General features: G+C 43.3%; 1 protein-coding gene across 2 annotated transcripts in view; it reads right to left on the bottom strand.

The window, feature by feature from the left end:
* LPAR1 (lysophosphatidic acid receptor 1) overlaps window positions 1-20,703 on the bottom strand; it is a 362,490-nt gene that overhangs the window by 125,535 nt on the left and 216,252 nt on the right. The window lies entirely within an intron of this gene.

A 20,703-nucleotide genomic window follows, 5' to 3' on the forward strand; every position in this document is an offset into this window, starting at 1 on the left:
TACCCTGCTTTGCTCAGTAATTCCCATCATGCTTGGAGTTACTTATTCATGGTCGCCTCCTTCTCTAGATTGTAAATCTCAGGTAGCCAAGACCATATTTTATGTATGAAAACACGCTCAGTCGACGGTAAGTATTCAATATTTAATTCAAAACATGTCAGCTCAAAAAAATTTTATTCAAGAACTCTGAGTTTTACTGTGTGCAAGGCATTGCACTATACATTGGGAAAACAGCAGTAACTATAATGGAAATTATATAAATTTCCCTCCTTTAAAAAGTCAAAAGGAAATACAGCGGAGAAGAAAATATCAGGCAAGGCAGAAAAATGGGGAAAGTCTTACTGTTTTAAATGTAGCTATTAGGGAAAGTCACACTAAGAAGGTGACACTTGAGTTGAGACCAGAAAATGGAGAGAGAACAGCATACAGATACAAGGGACCAGAGCACTCCAGGCAGAAGAGACTGGCCGTGGCAAAGGCCCGAAACCACAGTCCACTGTGTAGATCAGCTCAACCATGGAGACTCTTTAGAAGAAGCCTAGAGCTCTGGGAACACCAGCACTTAAAGATGGTGGAGGAGCACACACCCTTAAAAGAGAGAAAAGAAGCAAACAGAGATAGAAATAATTAAACACAATACATATTAAATACTGTGAATATCATGTAGTCACTGGAAATTAAAAATGAAAGATGTTAATGGCAGATGTACTTACGATACAATGCAGAAAATGCTACTGAATATTTGATAAGGTCAAATATTTGAAAAACTGCAAGAAATTTTCCCAAAATGGAATGAGGAAATTATTCTTTCATCTTAATTTTTTATTTTTTTAATCTATTTTTTTTTTTGAGAAAGAGGGAAAGCGCACACAGGCACGGGAGGGTTAGAGAGAGAAAGAGAATCTCAAGCAGGGTCCATGCTCAGTGTAGAACCTCAGGGCTTGATCTCACAGTAGCAAGACCTGAGCAAAAATCAAGCATTGGACACTCAACTGATAGAGCCACCCAGGCACCCTGAAATGAGGAAGTTATTCTTGAGTGGCAGAACTATGGATGAGTCTCCTGTACTGTCCAAATTCTAAAATGAGCATGTTCTGTTCTTACTATCAAATGGAAAAGAGCATAATTTTAAAGAATCATAATGGCTTAGAAAGAAAACAACTAAGAACAGATTTATCTTTGTTCTCTTACATGCAAGAAGCCATGCCAACATAATTGTATAAAATGGAAATACGCTGTTAATTGGAAAAGGTTTTTTTGTTTGTTTGTTTGAACCAAGAAAACAGCAGAGTTATACCATATCCTACTTACACCTTACTTAGGTAACGGAAGCTTACATTTACTTGATCAGATTTTATAAATCCCCACAACAAACCTGTCGGGAGTTTCTCTGTCAGGTCTTTAAGATAGTGGGGTTCCCAGAGTTTGCTGAGTTTCTCGGCTTGTCTTTTACTGTAGCAATGACAGTAATGGGGCTTTCACTGCTGCTATTCCTACAGTAAATTAAAATTATATTTTGCAATTCCTTTCAGCCCCCAAACCACGACCAGTGTTCTAATTAGTTTCAGAACTGTCTTTCCCTTTCTGGAATTGATGGTTTCAGGAGTTTTTATGCACCCACAGGAACATCAAGCTGGAACTCTACCCTCTTTGTATCATCCCATCAAGAGAATCCACGGTGGGTGTTCAGTGAATGCTTGATAACCAAGAAGTCTGTTTCGATCACCTACTAGAAAGAAAAAATAGCCTAAAGAATCAAAATACATCTTGTCCTTGTTAAAACACCAAATATATTGATGGGAGGAGGGCCCCTTCACAATGTATACATATATCAAATCATCGCACTGTACACTTTAAATATCTTACCATTTTGTTTGTCAATTATGCCTCAATAAAGGGGCGAGGGGAGATTTTTGTTATATTTTAAAAAAAACCACCAACCATATATTGCTCTTCTCACTCTAAAAGTTCTCTTCAGCTTATCCCATAAATTTCACTGGTACAATTGACTTTGACATGTCACAATCACCCCCCAATACTGCCAAGCTCTGACCTCTCAGCTAAGCTTCCAACTCAAATTTCCACCTGTCCACTGAAAATCTCTGCCTAAAACCAACATGCCTCGCTGGAAGAATCCTCATACTGTCATGTTCCACCTGCTAATGGCAACAAATGTCCTTTTTTTTCTTCTTTTTTTAATGGTCCCAGTGGCTTTACGCCCTTCTGTTGGCACTGCAAGGTTGTCCCAAAGCATACCACCACTCTGCCACAAACCCTAACCTGTCACTCACACTCAGTGCCTGGGCCTTCTGCTGTTCCCTGTGCACCGAGCTTCTCAGCCAACTTGTGCACCGAGGCCAGAATCCTACTGCAACTCCTTCCTTCACTCCAAGGCAGAGATACTGTCTCCACCCTCAGATATTCAGATGGCACTTTGTTTAAACCACAGTTGAAAATATTTATCACTGTCTACCCGATCTGAGGGATTTGTTTCCAGGGCTATCTCTGTTTATGAGCTACTTGAGAGCAGGGACCACACTTTCTTGGGGTGTGTGTGTGCGTGTGTGTATGTATGTGTGTGCGTGCATTCACGTGTGCGTTTTAGTGTCCTCAGCGGACCGTGAGAAGAACTTAACCACAGAAGCCGCATGCAACTGAATTGACAGGGTCTCAGATAAAGTGACGAGAGAACAGATTCTGCTGGATTTGGAAGCCAGCCATCCTGCCCTAGCCTTTGAACCTCTAGGTCTCTGTGTCTCCCCCAAGGACAGCAAGCAGTTCTGTATGGAAGTACAATAAACACCGAGGAGTCCACAATGAATGCCTCATTTTCTTAACAGGACAATAACCCCTCTTCCAACAAGTCACAGCCCAAGATGGCCAAGCAGCCCCTTCACAAAAGGCGATTCTGTTTCAGCTGTGATGCTCCCTGAGCAGGAGCCCGCCACCCTCACCACCCGATCACCGACTTCAGAGGGGTCCTCACTGCACACTGGTGCGATGAAACCTGCCTTCTGTTCAGTGTAGTCAGGGGCCCGCCACAGACGCCCTGTTTGCCACCTAACAAAAGGTCCGCACATGCCAAACACGTGCTCCGCACCGCCCCTCCCCCCACACCCGAGACCCAGATGAAGCAGAGTCCTTGTGAGAATAACATTCTCTGCAAGGATACTTCTTGTCTTGCTTGTCACGCAGCTGGAAATCATTTTCTTGTTCCCGTTCATAACAGCCAGACATTCATCTCTCTCTGACAGAAACTTCGCTGAGTAATACCACGTTTAGAGTCAAGAAGAGTCACACGTGCTTTTGGGACTTCACACTTCTGAGGCATGGTGGCAGCCTCAAGGAGACTCTCTAGAAGGAACAAGGCAGGAGCGAGTGTGTGCACACACACACACGTACAAACAGGTGTTTGGGTATACGCAAACATACCCGTGCACACACATATAAATATGTACATACACAAACATGTTTGTAGCTTTGTGCAAGCAACACTACAAGTCCAGAAGGCTCTGTAACAAACTGTTGACAAAGGAGGTACATCACGTGGGTAAGGTTAAAGGAGCAGAGGAAGGTTATTGCATTTGCTTTAAACACATCTACACCATCTGCATCATTACAAAACCCAGTTCTTTTTGTAAATGAACGCAGCACCCTTCTTCTGGTTAGAACACTTCCTACTGTGTTCATTCCCTCGGCGATTTAAACAAGATAAGTAAAATGCATTAACAGCAAAGAACCATCATCGCGTGACCTCAAAATAAGTCTGATTTCGGAATGAACACTAGATTTGGATTATTCTAGGAAGTCATAAATCTAGAAACTCAAACAGGTTGGGTCAAAATCGAGAATATCCAAAATGAGATGGAAAGAGGCCAAGATTATGGATACGGCACAGCTCCATCTGTCTCTAGACTTGACATGAACAGGTAAATCCTAGCAAAACACTTCAAGTTTATAAAATGACAATGAGAATACCAGGCTCTACCTCCTTCTTCTCCCATTTCCAAGGGAAAAGCTAACTTACTCGAAGCCACCGAGACTCCAGTAGAAGAAGAATTCAACAAACATGCTCGATATTTGAAGCATTTCAAAAGAACATCCATTAAAATAACATGGTCGAATGCAAGCTCCCTGAAAAGAAATCGCACATGTCTTGTTTTCTACAATTTCCCAGTATATGGTAGGAGTGCAACAAATATCTACTGAATATGGAGTGAATAAATGAATAAAAGATTAAATCAAGGAACAAGTAAATGAAAACTAGAATTAGCAGATAATGTCAGTTCTTATTCCCATTTTACAGTACAAAAAGAAAAACTTTGACTTACCCGACAATAGCAAATCTGTAAATACGAAGCCTAGTGATTCCCTCTATCTTGATCCCTTCTTTTCTCTTTTGGGTTTCTTGATGTATCTCCTAGGGTCCTTTCAGATCCTAACCCTCCAGCAGCCTTCCCTGACCCTGGCCCTTACCACCACCGCCACACCTCTGAGGGTCAGGTGTCCCTCTCTGGTGCTCCCATAGTGCCATGTGTTCATCTTGCTCCTCACACTTGCGGCACTGAAACGCTTGTTACAACGAATCTGTTAACACGCCTGTACCTCCTGGAAGGTAGGAGTCCTATCCCCACTCCCAGCACTGAGTACCTAGCACAATGTTTGTTATACAACAGTCAATTCAGTGCTGCTCATGTTGAAGAGAACTGGTCTCCTTTGCCCCTCAATCATTTCTCCTTCCAAAGAGCCAGGAATATCCTTCTCTTAGGGCAGAATTTCAGAATGAAGGAAGCTTAGGGATTGGTCAAGGAGAACCACTTCAACATGGAGAAAGAAAATTGAGGATAGCATATTTACATGATATCAAATCCAGTCCATCGTTTTGATATTTAAGAAGATGGATAAAGGGAAACTTGCTACAAAGAAATGCTCCACAGGAGCACTCTCTGCATAAAGAGTCCTAAACCTTCAAAAGCATAGGCACCCATCACGGCCATCATGGAAATTGCCCTGCAAAGAGATCCATGTCAGAGGTGTTATTGGTCAAACTTTTTCTCTTTTAGAGAGACAGGCTGGTTTTGAAATTGTTTTATCTCCATATTAAATACAACAAACACAGCCTGATCTACCTCATTCAGGCTTGTACACGTTTGTTTTAGCTCTGGACTAAAGTTAAGAGTCTGCCCTATCATTATAGCACTTTTTAAAAACAGTACTATGAAAATAAAATAAATTATAACCTAAATCCATGCACACAGTAAAACAGTCCACTTTCATTTCTGAAAGAAATTTGAATTTTACATGAACTTCAAGGTTAAAGTTTCTAGCACTGATCAGATAACAGGAGTTAACATCAAAGTACTAAGATAATTTTCTTTGCCCCACCCCCATAAGTCAGTAATAACAACACGATTTTGAATCCATACTAACCCTGCAGGGGAAAGGGAGAAAAAGGGGGGGGGGGAGTATTTAAATAAAATCACAATCACCACCCCCCTTTCCCTCTTCACTCCCAAAAAAATCAAAGAAACAAAAAATGCATTCTTCTAAGAAATGAAATATATGAATCCTGGACTCCTTCAAATGAATGAACTAAACATGCCAAATTCCAGTTGCCCTGCAAAAGATAACCTGGTGGAGGATCATTCATTCAAATTGTATTCAAAGACAGTAAGGGGGCACCTGGGTGGCTCAGTCGGTTGGGTGTCCGACTTCGGCTCAGGTCATGATCTCGCGGTCCGTGAGTTCGAGCCCCACATCGGGCTCTGTGCTGACAGCTCAGAGCCTGGAGCCTGTTTCAGATTCTGTGTCTCCCTCTCTCTCTGACCTTCCCCCATTCATGCTCTGTCTCAAAAAATGAATAAATGTTAAAAAAAAAAAATTAAAAAAAAAAAAAAGACAGTAAGAAAGAAGCTGACCTCATCTCCCCTTAGTAGGGTGGCTGGGCAGCCCAGCACCTCCAGACTCAAGGCAATTAGAAGACTTGCCCCAACCAGTCCCACCTTTGACACACAGCTGAAAAGCCACCCATTCCCACCTGTGACATGAGGCTATTGTGGTGTGAAAAGAAATGCACAGAATGCCTGTCTCTCAAATAGATCCCATGGAGATTGTTCCTATCCAGAGAGGTAATGAACTAGACACCTTAGCTCTAGAGATTTAGAAGGAGACAAACAGATGATCAGAAAAGGAGGTTCTTAAAAAAGTATCAGTCTACACCATTAAGCTACTTCCACTGGAATTAAATTTAAAGAATTTTCAGAGTTGTGTCAGCCCTCACTGCAGTACCCAGAGTGCTGCTCTCTCCCCACCTCCTCACTGGATCATCCCCCCACGACCCTTTACAAGGGCATGAGCCCCATTTTGAAACTAATAATAATTCTTTCTCTTCTGTGCCACAAATATTCAACCACTGTCGTTAAATACTATGTATAACATAAACAGGGTCAAGAATGTTGGTTGCCATTACAGTCATGTTTAAATTAGCATTAACCAGCAGGCCCTTCCCTAAACAAAACAAAATGCTTTCTTGGTCAGCTCTGTGCCTGGAGAGTGATTTTAACTCACATGCTCAAAAGGCATCCCACCATCATTAATTTTTACTAAATTAAATTTCTCAAAAGACCACACTACCAGTTTGGCAGGACTATGGAGGAAGAAACTACGTATTGTTTATCCTATACTTTGTTTATAATTTGGATAAGCAGGCAGCATCGCCCTGAAATTCACTAGCCATGAATTACAACAAATTGGAAAGGAATAGGGCCGCCTGGGTGGCTCAGTCGTTTAAGTGACTGACTCTTGACTTCGGCTCAGGTCATGAGCTCACAGTTTCATGGGTTTGAGCCCCACACAGGGCTCTGCACTGGCAAACACGAAGCCTGCTTGGAATTCTCTCTCTCTCTCTCTCTTTGTCCCTCCCCCATTTATGCTGTCTCTGTCTCTCTGAAAATAAACGTTTTTTAAAAATGGAAAGGAATAAAAGCTCAGCCCTTTGAAACATCCCGCCCCTCGCAATGCCCCAATAGGTGTCACTCACTGGCTTCCTGCACTCCCCACAACTTACTGCCTGGAACCTTTCCAACCTTCGTTACCCCGGACTCCAACTACATCTTCACTCTCAACCATTTGTCTTTCAAGAGACATATCATTTTCATCTTTCAAGGCCCTTCTGCGAAGTCTTCCCGAGTCAGAAGTTCGCCTTCCATTCCCTAGCATCTCAAGGGTTCTTAGATTCTACAGCCACCATCCAGCTACTACATAATGGAATTAGCTACATGCTTTTTCTCTGCAATGCAGCTCTTTCTAGAGCCTCCTTTTCATCATCTTTGTGTCTGCCACTATAGAAGGAATTCAGTAATTGCTTATTCAATTAAAATTTCCTCCTTTTTCTCCCAACTTTCTAAGACATCCATAAGAGTTCCTCCATGAGATATTTAAATAATAACACAATAGAGATGGGGTGGGGGGGGGGACGGGGTAACATGATATGTAAAAATAAGAAACCAAGTAGTATGATGCTGAGTTAACGAGGCCAGAGCAAACTTTCAGACTTTAAGCCAACAGCTTATGTTCCCAGTTTTATGACATCACACTTCACTTTTAAAATAAATCATGTTCCTCAAGTGTGTACGAATATGGGTACCAAAAAAACTAAAGAGAAGGAAAACAAGCCACACATTAAGCACAGACATTAAAATCTTGACCTCAAACTAAATTTCAAGTCTTGCTATTTGCTGAACCCTTGGGGCTTCCCAGTGAAAATGATACAGTGTATTCTGCCCAGATTGCAACTTTCCTTACTAAGCATTTGAAATAAGATTCTTGGCCCTAAAAATCACTAACTTCAGACTGAAGGCCATTATGTATCAAAAAGACTCAGCAAGTGAGAGTTTTACTTTCTTTGAACTTTCCAATAGGTCTAACAGAACAGATTCAAACCTCGAAAAGTCTGGGGTATAATTTTTTTAAAAAAGAAATGAAATCACCGTTCGGTAAATATTAACTTCAAGCAAAAACAGAAGCTTCAAAATGCAAGTTGTTGAAAAGGCTGCCCTGTAAGCTCCCATCTGTGTATTTTTCTCCATCACTCACAGGGACACTGAGATCCTCGAGTGCTCACAGCACTGGGCAGCTGCTGATCTGGGGACAATGATGTAAACGGGAAGTCAGTCAGGCTGGACTACAGACATCACTCACCTTCATATCAGCCTGACGGCTAAGCAGGTTCACTCACTTTAATAGGATAATGGAAAATTGAATGGGGGTGAGGGAGTCCTGTTGATGCTCTTTTGGAGAAGGAAAGAAACAACAGAGGCAAATCAACCCCCTGTCAAGGCTCTTCCCCCTCCAAGCATCTCCCACTGCAGGTTTTGTACCTTTAGCCCTCTTGTCCTGTCACGTCCCTCCTGGAATAACCCGTCCGCACTTTCCCTTACTCTTTTCCTATGGTTCTAACATGGGGTAACCAACCACCAGTTTCTAATTACTTGGGGAAGCTGGAAAGAACAGCAAAGATCATCACATCCCTCCATTTTCCAGATGAGGACTCCGAGATGAAGGACAAGCTGACCTGAGCGGCTGAGGTGGAACCGCTAGGGGACGCGGCGCGCCAAGGGGCTCAGATCATGACAACCCACTCCTCCCGCCCGGCTCTTCATTCCGCCCCTGCCTTCCAGCTACCCTCTTTCCCTTGTTACTCAGCTCTTCACCCTGACATTAACCGGTGTCAAGAAAACACAGCCTTAACATACTTACGATGCTAGTCGTTATTCACAATTTTGCATTTGGGGCAAATTTGCTCACTCCTACCCCTTTTTAGAGAACCAAGGGCAGAAACAACTAGATGGCAGAGTGTGAGTGTTAATGTAATTCAGTTCGGCCCACATAGCCCCTAACTCCAGTATATACTCTTTTCCCTTCGGGCTCACTCTTCTGTTTGACAAGGGAATCACTTCCTAGGAGAACTTAGGTCTCCCCCCCACCCCCATGTAGTCTTACTTGAACCAGAATCACAGGCTTTGAGTCACAGACCACTGGCTTCACAGTTATGCTTAGGCTGGGCCAACAACACTTACGCAAATACGTGAAAAACACGGACTGTTAGAGCCTGAAGGAATAAAGGATTTTACTCTAATAACTGCAGTTACATGTTTCCAATACTCAGGTTTGCAAATATGCATCTATTCCAATGGGAAACGACGCATTCACAGTGAAACTTTAACAAGCGAGCACTCACTGAAAACTCACACTTATGAAAACTCCACAGATTTCAGCAAAAAAGAAAGGAAAGAGAAGTAGCAACGGAGAACAACAATCTCAGGCCCCAGGCTGAAGGCAGCAACAAGTCCTGGGTGCCGTCATCCCTTACATATCAAAGGCCAAATGGCAGCAAAGAAAAAAAACAAGAAAAAAATTTAAATCCATTCATAACAAGCTAGTCCTACACAAACCAAACGAGCCTGTCGGTTTCAAAACCACCAACTCAAAGCCAGGTCCCTCCCTTGCCTTCAATTTCCCAGTTACTTGCTAAGCGTGTTTGTTAGGCGGCCGGACAGAAACTAAGTTTAAAGTCCGCAGCCCCGGAGACACTACGAAGCAGTCGGTGAGAAGCAAGCAGTGCGGGCGCTCCGGGCTGCGGGGCGCGGGGAGCCCCAGGGTTCCACGTCCACCTGGGCCCGGCTTTGGGGCAATTTCGGGTCCCCCCATCCCCGCAAGCCTCCTCGCGCTCCCACCCAGACCCAGGTAACCCGAGGCCACCTACGTGTCACTTGGGCGGGTCCGGGCCGCAGACGCTGCACAAAGCGCGGGCCCCGGGGCGCACTGACCTGTCCGGGGGACGGAAGGGCCGGCGGCCCGGACGGCTGCGGCAACTTCCCTCCCGGGGCTCGGTCAACTGGTTGGTCGGGGAGACCAGTGGAGCCTCGCCTCCCGCTCGCCAGCTCGCAAGCGCGCACGCCCACCCACAGCCGACACAGGCGAGCGCGCGCGCGCACACACACTTACACTCGCTCGCACACTCGCACGCAAAGCCACAAAGCCCGTCTGCCCCGGGACGGCGCGAGACGAGCGCGCCGTGTGGCGGCTCAGGCGACTCGGCGGCCGCTGGCTCGGCGCCCAGGGGGCGCCGTCCCCCGCCCCGCGCCGCGCCCTCCCCTTTACCTGCGCCCGCCGCCGCCGCCGCCGCCGCCGCCGCCGCCGCCGCCCCGGGGCTGGCCTCCCGCAGCGCGGTAGCTCCCAGCGCCCGACCCTTCGCCCGCCCCCTCGGCGGTCGCCCGGAACGGGGCCGCCCCCTGCGCCCACCCCGCCGGGAAGCCGGGGAGGGCTCCGCGGCGCCGGGGTCCAGGCCGCCCAAGATCCGGGCGGCGCTGTGCAGCGGACGGAGGAGTCGCAGCCCGGGGAGCGCCAGCCGCGGCTCGGGCCGACTGCTCGCGCTTTGGCGCGCTGGCCGGGGCGGCGGGGGAGGGGGCGCCGAGGGAGGGCCGAAGCAGCGGCGCGAACGCCAGCCTCCTTTCTTCTTCCTCCGCCTTTCTTTACTGCCCGCTCCACGTAGCACAAGTCAGCAACTCCCGCACCCCCGACTCCCTCCTCCTTGCTTCCCCCAGCTCGTTCCCTCACCTGGCGTGATGCCCCCGGCCCCCCGGCCCCCAGCGCTCCTCCTCCCTCATTCATTGCCCTTCCCTTCCCCGAGGCTGGCGGGGGGCGGAGGGGCACCTAAGCCTCCCATCACGACCTTAGCCGCCCCCCACAGCCCTGTGCTACCCACCCGCGGCGGGAGACCCGCGGCGCTGGCTCGGATGCTCAACCCCACCCCCCTCCCACCCCCCACCCCCCCCCGCCCCGCGCGCGCTCACCTCAGCGCCCGCCAGCGTGCTGGGCTGGGTGGGCTCCCCCACACGGTGCATTTTCGTTTTGTCGCTCTACTCTTCCCACTTGAAAAGCTCCGGAAAACATCGCGGGGCCCGCAAAACCCCTGAAGTATGGCCTCTCTCTGGTAGTTCAGTTTCTGAACTTTGCAGGAGACATAAAAGTTTCTCCCGGCACAGCCTTTAACAGGAGGCTGCAAAGAACGAAGAGTTGACTTCTCTACTAGAAAGGTGCACACGTTTCTGTTTCTGAGTTTTCGATTGACTTGGTCTGCAGACCAAAGCAAGTGTGACCGTGCTCCCCTAGTTCTCCATAGCCAGGATTATACACGTCTCTTCCGCTTTCCCAGTGAAACTTTACAAGTGCGAACTATCAGTTTTAGGAGAGTCATGAAGGGCGGGGAATGCACACCTGGAGGTGTGGGCGGGAGCCGCGCTGGACTAAGTGAGGCCTGGGGATCTTCTCAGGAAAGTGGCAGCCACAGAGGTTCGCTCTCAGGTCCTACAGCCACACCCGGTCCATCGGGGGCTTTCCAGCCGCGCCACCTCCTACCCACCTCCCACTTCCCACCCTTGGCTTCCCAGGATTTCCGGACTTTGGGCAATTCTCTGCCTGTCGCTCCGCTGCTAAAGCCGCCACACATCAAAAGTAGCTGTTTAGGGGTAAAAGCTGAGGGAGCTCTTGCCTGGAACGGTACATAGGAGACCAAGATAGCTATAGGGTAGGGGACTCACTCGGCAGGACGGATGACTGTGTCTGAGAAAGAATCGCAGAACAGCAGTGGGGGGCTGCGTTGGTGGTAGACACTCGGTAATCTTGGGCTTCTCAGAAAGGAGAGGTCCCTTTAAACCGCAGTGGGCGGGGAGGGGGAGGCTTCTTGTAAGGGATGGAAACTTTTCAAGCTTCCAGGTAGGTGTCCTTGTAAGAGAACGTGACCATCTCCTGCCCGTCACTGCTTAGGACCTTGACTGTGTTCGCCTTGTGGATACTCAAGGCTAAGACCTGTCTGCTATGGGTTACTACTTGAAGCGGGTTCTTTTTAACATGATCTATCAAATACCACCCCCCACCCACACGCCTTTTTTTAAGATTTTGTTTTTTTAAGTAATCCCTACACCCAAAGTGGGGATTGAGCCTACAACCCCAAGATCAAGAGTCGCGCTCCGCCGACCGAGTCAGGCACCTCCTTTTTTTAAAAAATCAACTTCGAACAATTCTTCCTCTCCTTTCCTACCGATTTGTGATTTATTTTACAATGATCCACTTACAGTGTGAAAAAAAATTAGAAATGTTAATACATGCACGGTGCTAATGTGTTCACGTACAGTGCAGAAATGCATATACATACTCTTATCTCACAAATAATGAGAGCCATTGACTTTAAACTCTAAAACATATTATATTGGACAAATAGGACAATATCCACTATAAAGTCTAATACAAAGTATGCATTGATAAGAAGAGAATACATGCTCTAAGGGCTTTTGTTTTCAACCACAGCTCTACCCAACTCAGAAAGTCACTTAGCTAATTTTCCTGTCTCCTTACTACACCCTCTTGTTATTCACTGCTAGGTTTCTCAATGGCAAAACTTTAATATCTACTGAAAAGAATATTTTAAGTTTTTAAAGTATTAGCTTTATCAATAAACATTATTAGATTATTTAATTGATTTAAAAATTATTTCAATGTTTAGCCCCTCCTTATAAATCAAAAGCAAAGTATAAATGAGTTACTTGCCGGCCACTCAGCTTGAATTTTTTTCAAATACATTGATTTTATCTCTTACTGTCTTAAGGAATATTGCTGCTTCTGCTTTGATTATATATTAACTGCCTTAACTACACTGGTCCTTTCTAACATCAAATGGGGAATTCTGTCCACACAAGACATATGTATTCAAGAGTTCTAAGTTGTTTGCTGTAAAACACTTTATTTCCTCTTTATTTGTTCTTCTATGGCCTAACATGAGATGGAGAACAAAATTCAAGGTCAGCCTAGACAGACCTGTCTTTCTGACAAGTGTGGACCTGTCTGAATGAAACTGCTCTGCAGCCAGCTTTAGGACAATAACTTTCAAATCCAGTGTAGGTTGTGTGCCCAGTGTAAAAGGAGAGACCAAATGAAGTCCGAGACAGAATTGAGTTCAGCACAGCGATTAATTCATCAAAACTAGTACTATGTTCCAAATGAGCCAGTTTTCTCATCTGTAAAATGGGATAATAATACCAGTATGGTCTATTTTATTGGGTTCCAAATTGTCTTTATCAAAGTAAGATAATAAATATATTTGAACAGACTTCTTAAAACATTAAAATGGATGGTGTTGTTTCAAAAGAGATGAAGGATACCTTGATAGACTTTCTTCAGTGCTTTTTACCTGCCTGTGGCTCTCTTGCCGTCCTGGCTATTCCCTTTCTTGGATAGTCATCCAAATGCTTTCTGCCTTAACCTTTCTCTCTTATCGTCTGCCAAGCAGTGTTTCTCTAGATTTGTTTCTTCAAATGACTTCAGCAGAGCCAAAGACTCAAAGACAGCTGGTGCTGTCAGATGTGAGAAAAAATCTTTTCAGCAAAATGAAGAGAATCTTAATGAGGAATGTTTCAAGTACAGTTTACATTAATATCTTAAAGAATACTATAGACTTCGTTAGATTCCTGATGTTATCTAGTGAGTGGTCCAAGGGCTATAATTTACGAAGCGTTTTAGGAAGGGAAAATTGGCTGTCACTGCTTTTGGCTGTATTATTTGTTCAGAAGGGTTTGCTGGTCATGCCAGTTCTCTGCCTCCCCATGTTCCCTCCTGTCTGGCACAAAGCCTTTGAAATTTTCTACAAGAGAGTAATCAAAACTATCAACAGAAAGATCTGTTGGAAACGTTCCCTCCAATCTGTTAATGTAGATACTGATTCAAAAAATACATTTTGGTGAAACAATCCCCTGAGAGAATTCAGCCTGCTTGGGAAAGTTTTTCAGGTGCCTCCGGGGCATAGGTTTCTTCCTTCTTAAAACGGGGTATTAGTGCCTGTCTGGTGTTTTTCCTTTGACTAGAAAGAAAGCATTCTCCTTAGGAAACCTTTCTATTTTAAAAGGCCAGTAGCAGAGGTGGGTGAGGCAACCCAATTTAGTAAAAAAATAAAATAAAATAAAAAATAACACTCTTGAGGGTAGAAGTGGCATTCAGAGACTCCAGGAATGGGGAGTGGAAGGTGGGATTGTATGGACAGCAGCCATGTATGAGGACCACCCTGCAGTAAAATGGAAGTCCTTTATGGAGACCTCTGTGCTCCCCTGCTTCCTATCGCACATTTCTGCACGAGTAATCTGGGTAGTCTGAAGTAGATTAAGGACAAGCAAATCCTTTCCTGCAGTCTTTCTCACCCAAATAAAAAGGCTTTGCTAGAAAGCAAAGGGGGAAAAAGAAGAAAATGAAGAAGAAAAAAATATGCGTATGTGTTACATATATAATTTTGAGCTAACAATAGACTCACATACAAAGAAATCATAGAAAGGATCATAAAACAAAAATAGGCAAATTGCTACAAAAATGATAGTGGAGAAAAAAAGAGAAAAACAAGATGATGAATGAGATTATGATGATAGTTTCAGTAGAATTTTTTTAATATTAAGAATATTCTGAGCATTAGAAGCTTAGCTAAAATAAATATTTTTAGTAAAATATAAATTACAGAAATTATTGATTCAGAAAATTTTAAATATGAATATAGAGATGGCTGGGTGGCTGAGTCAGTTAAACATCCAACTTCAGCTCAGGTTATGACCTCGAGCTCCATGAGTTCCAGCCCAGGGTTGGGCTCGGTGCTGACAGCTCAGAATCTGGAGCCTGCTTCAGATTCTGTGTCTCCTCTCTCTCTACACCTCCCCACTCATTCTCTCTCTCTCTCTCCTCTCTCTCTCTCTGTCTCTCTCAAGAATAAACACTAAAAAAAATAAATAAATAAAGCATGAATATATTTATAATCATTAAATAAACTGAATTCCCATTTCTAAGTCTACCTGTAAAAAAGCTCAAAGATTTAGTGGGAAAGATTTATGAAATCTTTACAGACAATCTCTATTCAAATGGTTTCAAAGAATAGAAAAAGGAGGAAATCATCTCAATGACCTTACGAGCTAATAAAATCTTGATACCCAAGTCAGAAAGAAAACATAAAGGAAAATTATTAGCCAATCTTGAAAGGCATTAAAAAATGTTATTCTTACATATGATATTACCCATCCCAGTTCAGCATGTATTTTAAAGATGTACTACATAAGCACATGAGATTGATACCCTAATGTAAGGATGATTAGAAAATATAAAGTAATTTACACTCATTTATTTTTTTTAAATCTTAGCAAACTAGGAAAGGAAACGTAATAAAGAGTTGCTACCAACAACCTAATTCTAGAAACATTACTCTTGGGGCGCCTGGGTGGCGCAGTCGGTTAAGCGTCCGACTTCAGCCAGGTCACGATCTCACGGTCTGTGAGTTCGAGCCCCGCGTCGGGCTCTGGGCTGATGGCTCGGAGCCTGGAGCCTGTTTCCGATTCTGTGTCTCCCTCTCTCTCTGCCCCTCCCCTGTTCATGCTCTGTCTCTCTCTGTCCCAAAAATAAATAAACGTTGAAAAAAAAAAAAATTTAGAAACATTACTCTTAATTTTAATTTATTAAACATTTTTATATTAAAGTTAGGAGCAAAACAAGGATAGCTTTACCATTTTACCATTTCTACTCAGCAATGTACTGAAGCCCCTTGCCATTAACACACACACACACACACACACACACACACACACACGGGGGAGGGGAGAGAATTTAGAAGCCATAAGGGTTAGAAAACAAGAAAATATGATTTATAGATGATGTCATTATCTATAAGAAATTCAAGCCAATCTAATAAACTAACAAGACAAATAAGAGTTCAGCAACATTGCTGAGTAAAAGGTCAATATACAAAGAAGCCACAGCCCATTAGAGATTATAAATTCTTAAAGGTCTCACTCATAATAGCAACAACTCTTTATTATAACTTGCATAAAAACTCATAGAACAGTATGGTATCTATAGAGAAAAATATAAAACTTTATTGAAATACAGAAAAAGGCCTAAGTAAATGAAGAGATACATCATGTTCACGGAGGAGAAGACTCCGTGACCACAATTCAATCTACTCCTAATCGTAATAGGGTTTTTCATAGACCTTGACAAAGTGATTGTAAAATTCATGTGGAATTGGAAGAGGCCAAGAATAGCCAAGACAGTTCTGAAGAAGCATAGGGAGGGGAAATTTTCCCTTCAGATATCAAAAGCTTCACCAATTGTAATAATGTGGTACTGGTACAGTAATTGGTAAATAATCTAATGAACAAGAAAAGCAGGTTCAGAAACAGAGCCACAGAGACCTGCGAGGCCTATTGTCTCACCCAATAATCTAGTGAAAGAGAAATGTAGGTTCAGAAATAGAACCATTCATATAAATGACATAAGTCAATGCAAATTAGTAAATCAAAGACACTCTGTTTAGTTAATGATGCTCAGATAATTAGCACTCTCTATATTTTTTAAATGGGATCCCCACCTCACACCATGAACAAAAATAAGGAAGTAGGTTCAGAAATAGAACCATTCATATAAATGACATAAGTCAATGCAAATTAGTAAATCAAAGACACTCTGTTTAGTTAATGATGCTCAGATAATTAGCACTCTCTATATTTTTTAAATGGGATCCCCACCTCACACCATGAACAAAAATAAGTTCTTAATGATTTTAAAAGCAAAGCAAAACCTCCATATTTTTAGACTATCTTCATTGTTTCAGAGCAGAGAAGAATTTCTTACACCAGGTACAAAAAGCACAAACCATAGCCTGCTCCTTTCTTTCAAAAAACGATATGACTAATTCTAATATTCTGGATTCTTGTGAGTTCTGGTGGTTGACATGATATCTGCCTCCAGCCCTGGAATGAGTATTGCAAGGAATATGAACAGTACTGTGCCGCCCTGTGCAAAAGTGGGGCAGAGAGTTTTCCTAAGTTGTGTATATTCTGTCGTTTCTGTTGTTTTGACCTCATTGTCTACTATACCTTCGAGAGCAAGGTAGAAACAGCAGTACTGGTGGTACAGGAGCCTCTGAAACGTTTTTGGATTTGATCCTTTTCAGAACGTAATCAAAGCTATGAACTGCTCTACGGATAAATGTAGAGGGTACCTATTGTAGCAGAGGCCTCTGACTACAGTCTTCTTTCTTGCCTTCTTGGGCACCAGCTAGACTAGATTCCAAGCCTCTCTTGGAGGTAGTTGAGGCCATGTAGCTGAGTTCTCTCCGGTAGAATTTGAGCGTAGGTAACATCTGCCAAGTCTAGGACTACCTATAAAATTCTCTCACATGTGCTTCGTCATGGTCTTTGTCCCTTTTGGTTGACTGGGATGGTGATGCCCACACCAACTTTGGACACCATGGGCTGAAGATGACAGGCAGCCAAAGTCCTGATGCCTTAGCGTCCATATGAGGGAGAGTCTATCTACTGATGTGAACACCCTCTCTGGACTTTCACCTGAAAAAGAAATTTCGTGTTCTTTGAGCCAATAAATTTTGGGAATCTATCACTTACCTTGGCTTAACTATTATATACGCTCACACACATTTTGACTGTAATCTCAGGGGTTCAGTGATACCTAGATTGTGGACCGATCCGAGAAAAAAAGAAATTCTGATGTACTGCCTTCTGGAGTGGGCACTCATCAAAAGTAGGCAAGTTAGAGACGTTACACCTTTGCTTGATTAGGCCCTGATTACATTTAACTGCATGGCTCTGCCAACATATACTCTGCCAGAAGCAGAGACAGGGTAAATTCCAAAGGTTTAAAAAAATGGACATGAATGCAAGATGAGTCAGCGACATCAGGAACAAACTCCCGATATACACAAAAATATGGGTGAATCTCAAAAACATGCTAAACAAAAGAAGGCACACACAAAACAGTGTATATTCTATGATTTCATTTCTGTGAAATTCTAGAACAGGCAAAACTAATCTATAATGTTAGAAACAGAGCAATGATTGCCTAGGGAATAGAAATTGACCAAATTCCTTGGGTGAAGGAAATGTCCTGTATCTTGCTTTGTGTGGTGGTAACATTGGTGTATATAATTGGCCAGACTCATTGAACTGAACATTTAAGATTGCTAGAATTTATTGTTTGGAAATTATGCCTAAATAATATATTTTTAAATGCAAGTGAAATGATTTGGATCTATCCTTACAGTAATATTCCTGGGGCGCGTGGGTGGCTCAGTCAGTTAAGTATCTGACTTTGGCACAGGACGTGATCTCGCGGTTCGTGAGTTCGAGCCCCACGTAGGGCTCTGTGCTGACAACTTGGAGCCTGGATGGAGCCTGGATGGAGCCTGCTTTGGATTCTGTGTCTCCCTCTCTCTCTCTGCCCCTCCCCCACTCATGCTCTGTCTCTCTCTGTCTCTCTCTGTCTCAAAAATAAATAATAAACATTTAACAAAATATTCCTAAAACAAACATGGAATAATGTTCAGCCAGCACATCCTCTGGGAGCTACTGTTGTGATTACATAGAGACACTACCACACCTAAGAGCAGAAAATGATTGTACGCCTATGTAAAACCAAGACGCACAATAAACATATCATGAGAAAAATTAACTTTATAACAAGTCAGTAGATTATTTCTAGGTATAAAGCCTATGATTTTCTGTAGCTAGTATTCTAATTCTATGTAACCATAAAACATATTTCTATAATCAATAGTGTATAATTTCTTCCGCTCTTAGTGGGGTATACTAATTATATGACAGACTACATTTTGAGATTTTTATCTGGTGTTTTCTTATCCTTGTATTTCCACTCTCCTCCCTCTCATTGTTGAATAGTCATATGTTCTCTGCTCATTGCCCAGGAAAATGTGTGGCAAAACAGAGAACAAAAGAGCCAAAAATATTTGCAGAAAGCCTAAGCTCTTAGGATAAAGGGATTTACAAGGATAGAGCAGTATGTATGGACCCAAAAGAAAAATAATACTCTTGGAGTAGGAGAGCAACCAAGAAAGCTTTGTGTATCCCAAGAATGGAGGGCACTTCTGCCCTTCTTCGTAGCAACTGTTCCAAGCAAGACTCTGGAGAAGAAAAGACCTCAAGGTGTGTTTAGGTAGATGGAACCCAGAATAGCTTAGTAACATATGTTCATGTCTCATGGGTGGCATACCAACAAGGAACTTGGACAAAGGAAGTCTTAAAGGCAAGCTTTAAGGACTAATGGTAGATGGGCCCTTCCAACACACAGACATTATACAAAACTCTGGAAGGATGACCAATATGGATAGGTGTGTCTAATTAACTTCCCAAGAATGGATAAAAACTCCAAAAGAACTGAGCTCATGTTTTCCCACCTACCCCGAGGAATGGGAGATCCAGAGTAAGAATTTAATCAGAAATATAGAAAAATATTTCTGGAATATCTAAGTTCATTGACTGAGATTCAATAGTTGCTAGAAGTGCCAGAACAAATTACCACAGACTGGGTGGCTTAAAGAACAGAAATGTATTTTTCTAGATCAAAGTGTTGGTGTGGCTGTTTCTTTTGAGGTCTCTTTTCCTAGGCTTTCAGATGACAGTTTTTTCTGTATGTCTTCACTTGGTCTTCCCTCAGTCTGCGTGTGTGTCTGTATCCTAATCCTCTTATAAGGACACTAGTCCTATTGGACCAGTACCCACCCAAATGAACCTCATTTCACCTATATTTCCTCTTTAAAGGCCCTATCTCCAAGTATAGTCACACTCTGAGGTACTGTGGGTTAGTGCCTCTACTTCTGAATTTTGGAGAGACACAATTCAGCCCATAACACCTACTAAAGTTGGAGTTCTTATTTACGATTTCTAAGAACCTCGGCCACCTCATGCAGGCACCATGGAAAGATTACAAACCTTAGAATAGGAACAGATTTGATATAAGATGTGGCCACAGCCTTGTGACGATTAGTATGCAGACAAGAGATAACCTGCCAGAAGTCACTGCAAATTTGTACAATATAGATGGACCGTAAGGAGTTTGAAACAGTAACATTGAACATCTTAAAACTCTTGGGAAGATGCAGTATGATCAGAAGGAAGGAAGCAATAACAATTGAGCCTTGATAGAATTTTCTGATGAGGTTAACTTATCTCTAATATCCAAGAAAATGTCTAGAACAATATCTGGGAAAAGTTACCTTTAAAACCCATTTCTGGGACTTTAAGTTTCTGAAAGATTAACAACAACGACCATAACTGGATGTCTTCCCAGAGAGAGATTGGCATTGACTTGTAGCAATTTAGGACTAGAGAGCATGGATCTGACCCATTAAGGATAGGTTTTGGCAAGTGTAAATTATATGTAGTATCATAATCTAGTCTAAGATTAACTTGAATAAACATGATCCTCCTGCTTCCATAATTCTTCCAATTCGTAAAGGAGAGGGAAGAGGTAGAATTCCCACACTTCTCCACCAGAAGGAATGCTGAACCAACCTTTGTCAACACCACAATGGACACATGAATGAAGTGGCCACCAGGACAGAGAAGGGGTCTATGCATGGATCCAACAGTACACACTCCCCACTTACCAAAGCTGACCCCTCTCATGCTGCTTCTAAATGTCCAAACCATCAGCCCCAGAGACCTATTCAAAGCCCCAGGTGTGGACAAAAGCATGGACCAACTCTGAGCTCTTGTATGGACTATTTCTGGAAGAGACCAACTGGTAACTTGGTGGCATGTTGACTAGGTTGAGCCTCTTCCATGCTAGAAGGGCCTGTGTTTCATTTTC

This window comes from Puma concolor, chromosome D4 (assembly GCF_028749965.1).
Source record: "Puma concolor isolate L17-30 chromosome D4, mPumCon1.1.hap2, whole genome shotgun sequence".
In the NCBI taxonomy this organism is placed as follows: domain Eukaryota; kingdom Metazoa; phylum Chordata; class Mammalia; order Carnivora; family Felidae; genus Puma; species Puma concolor.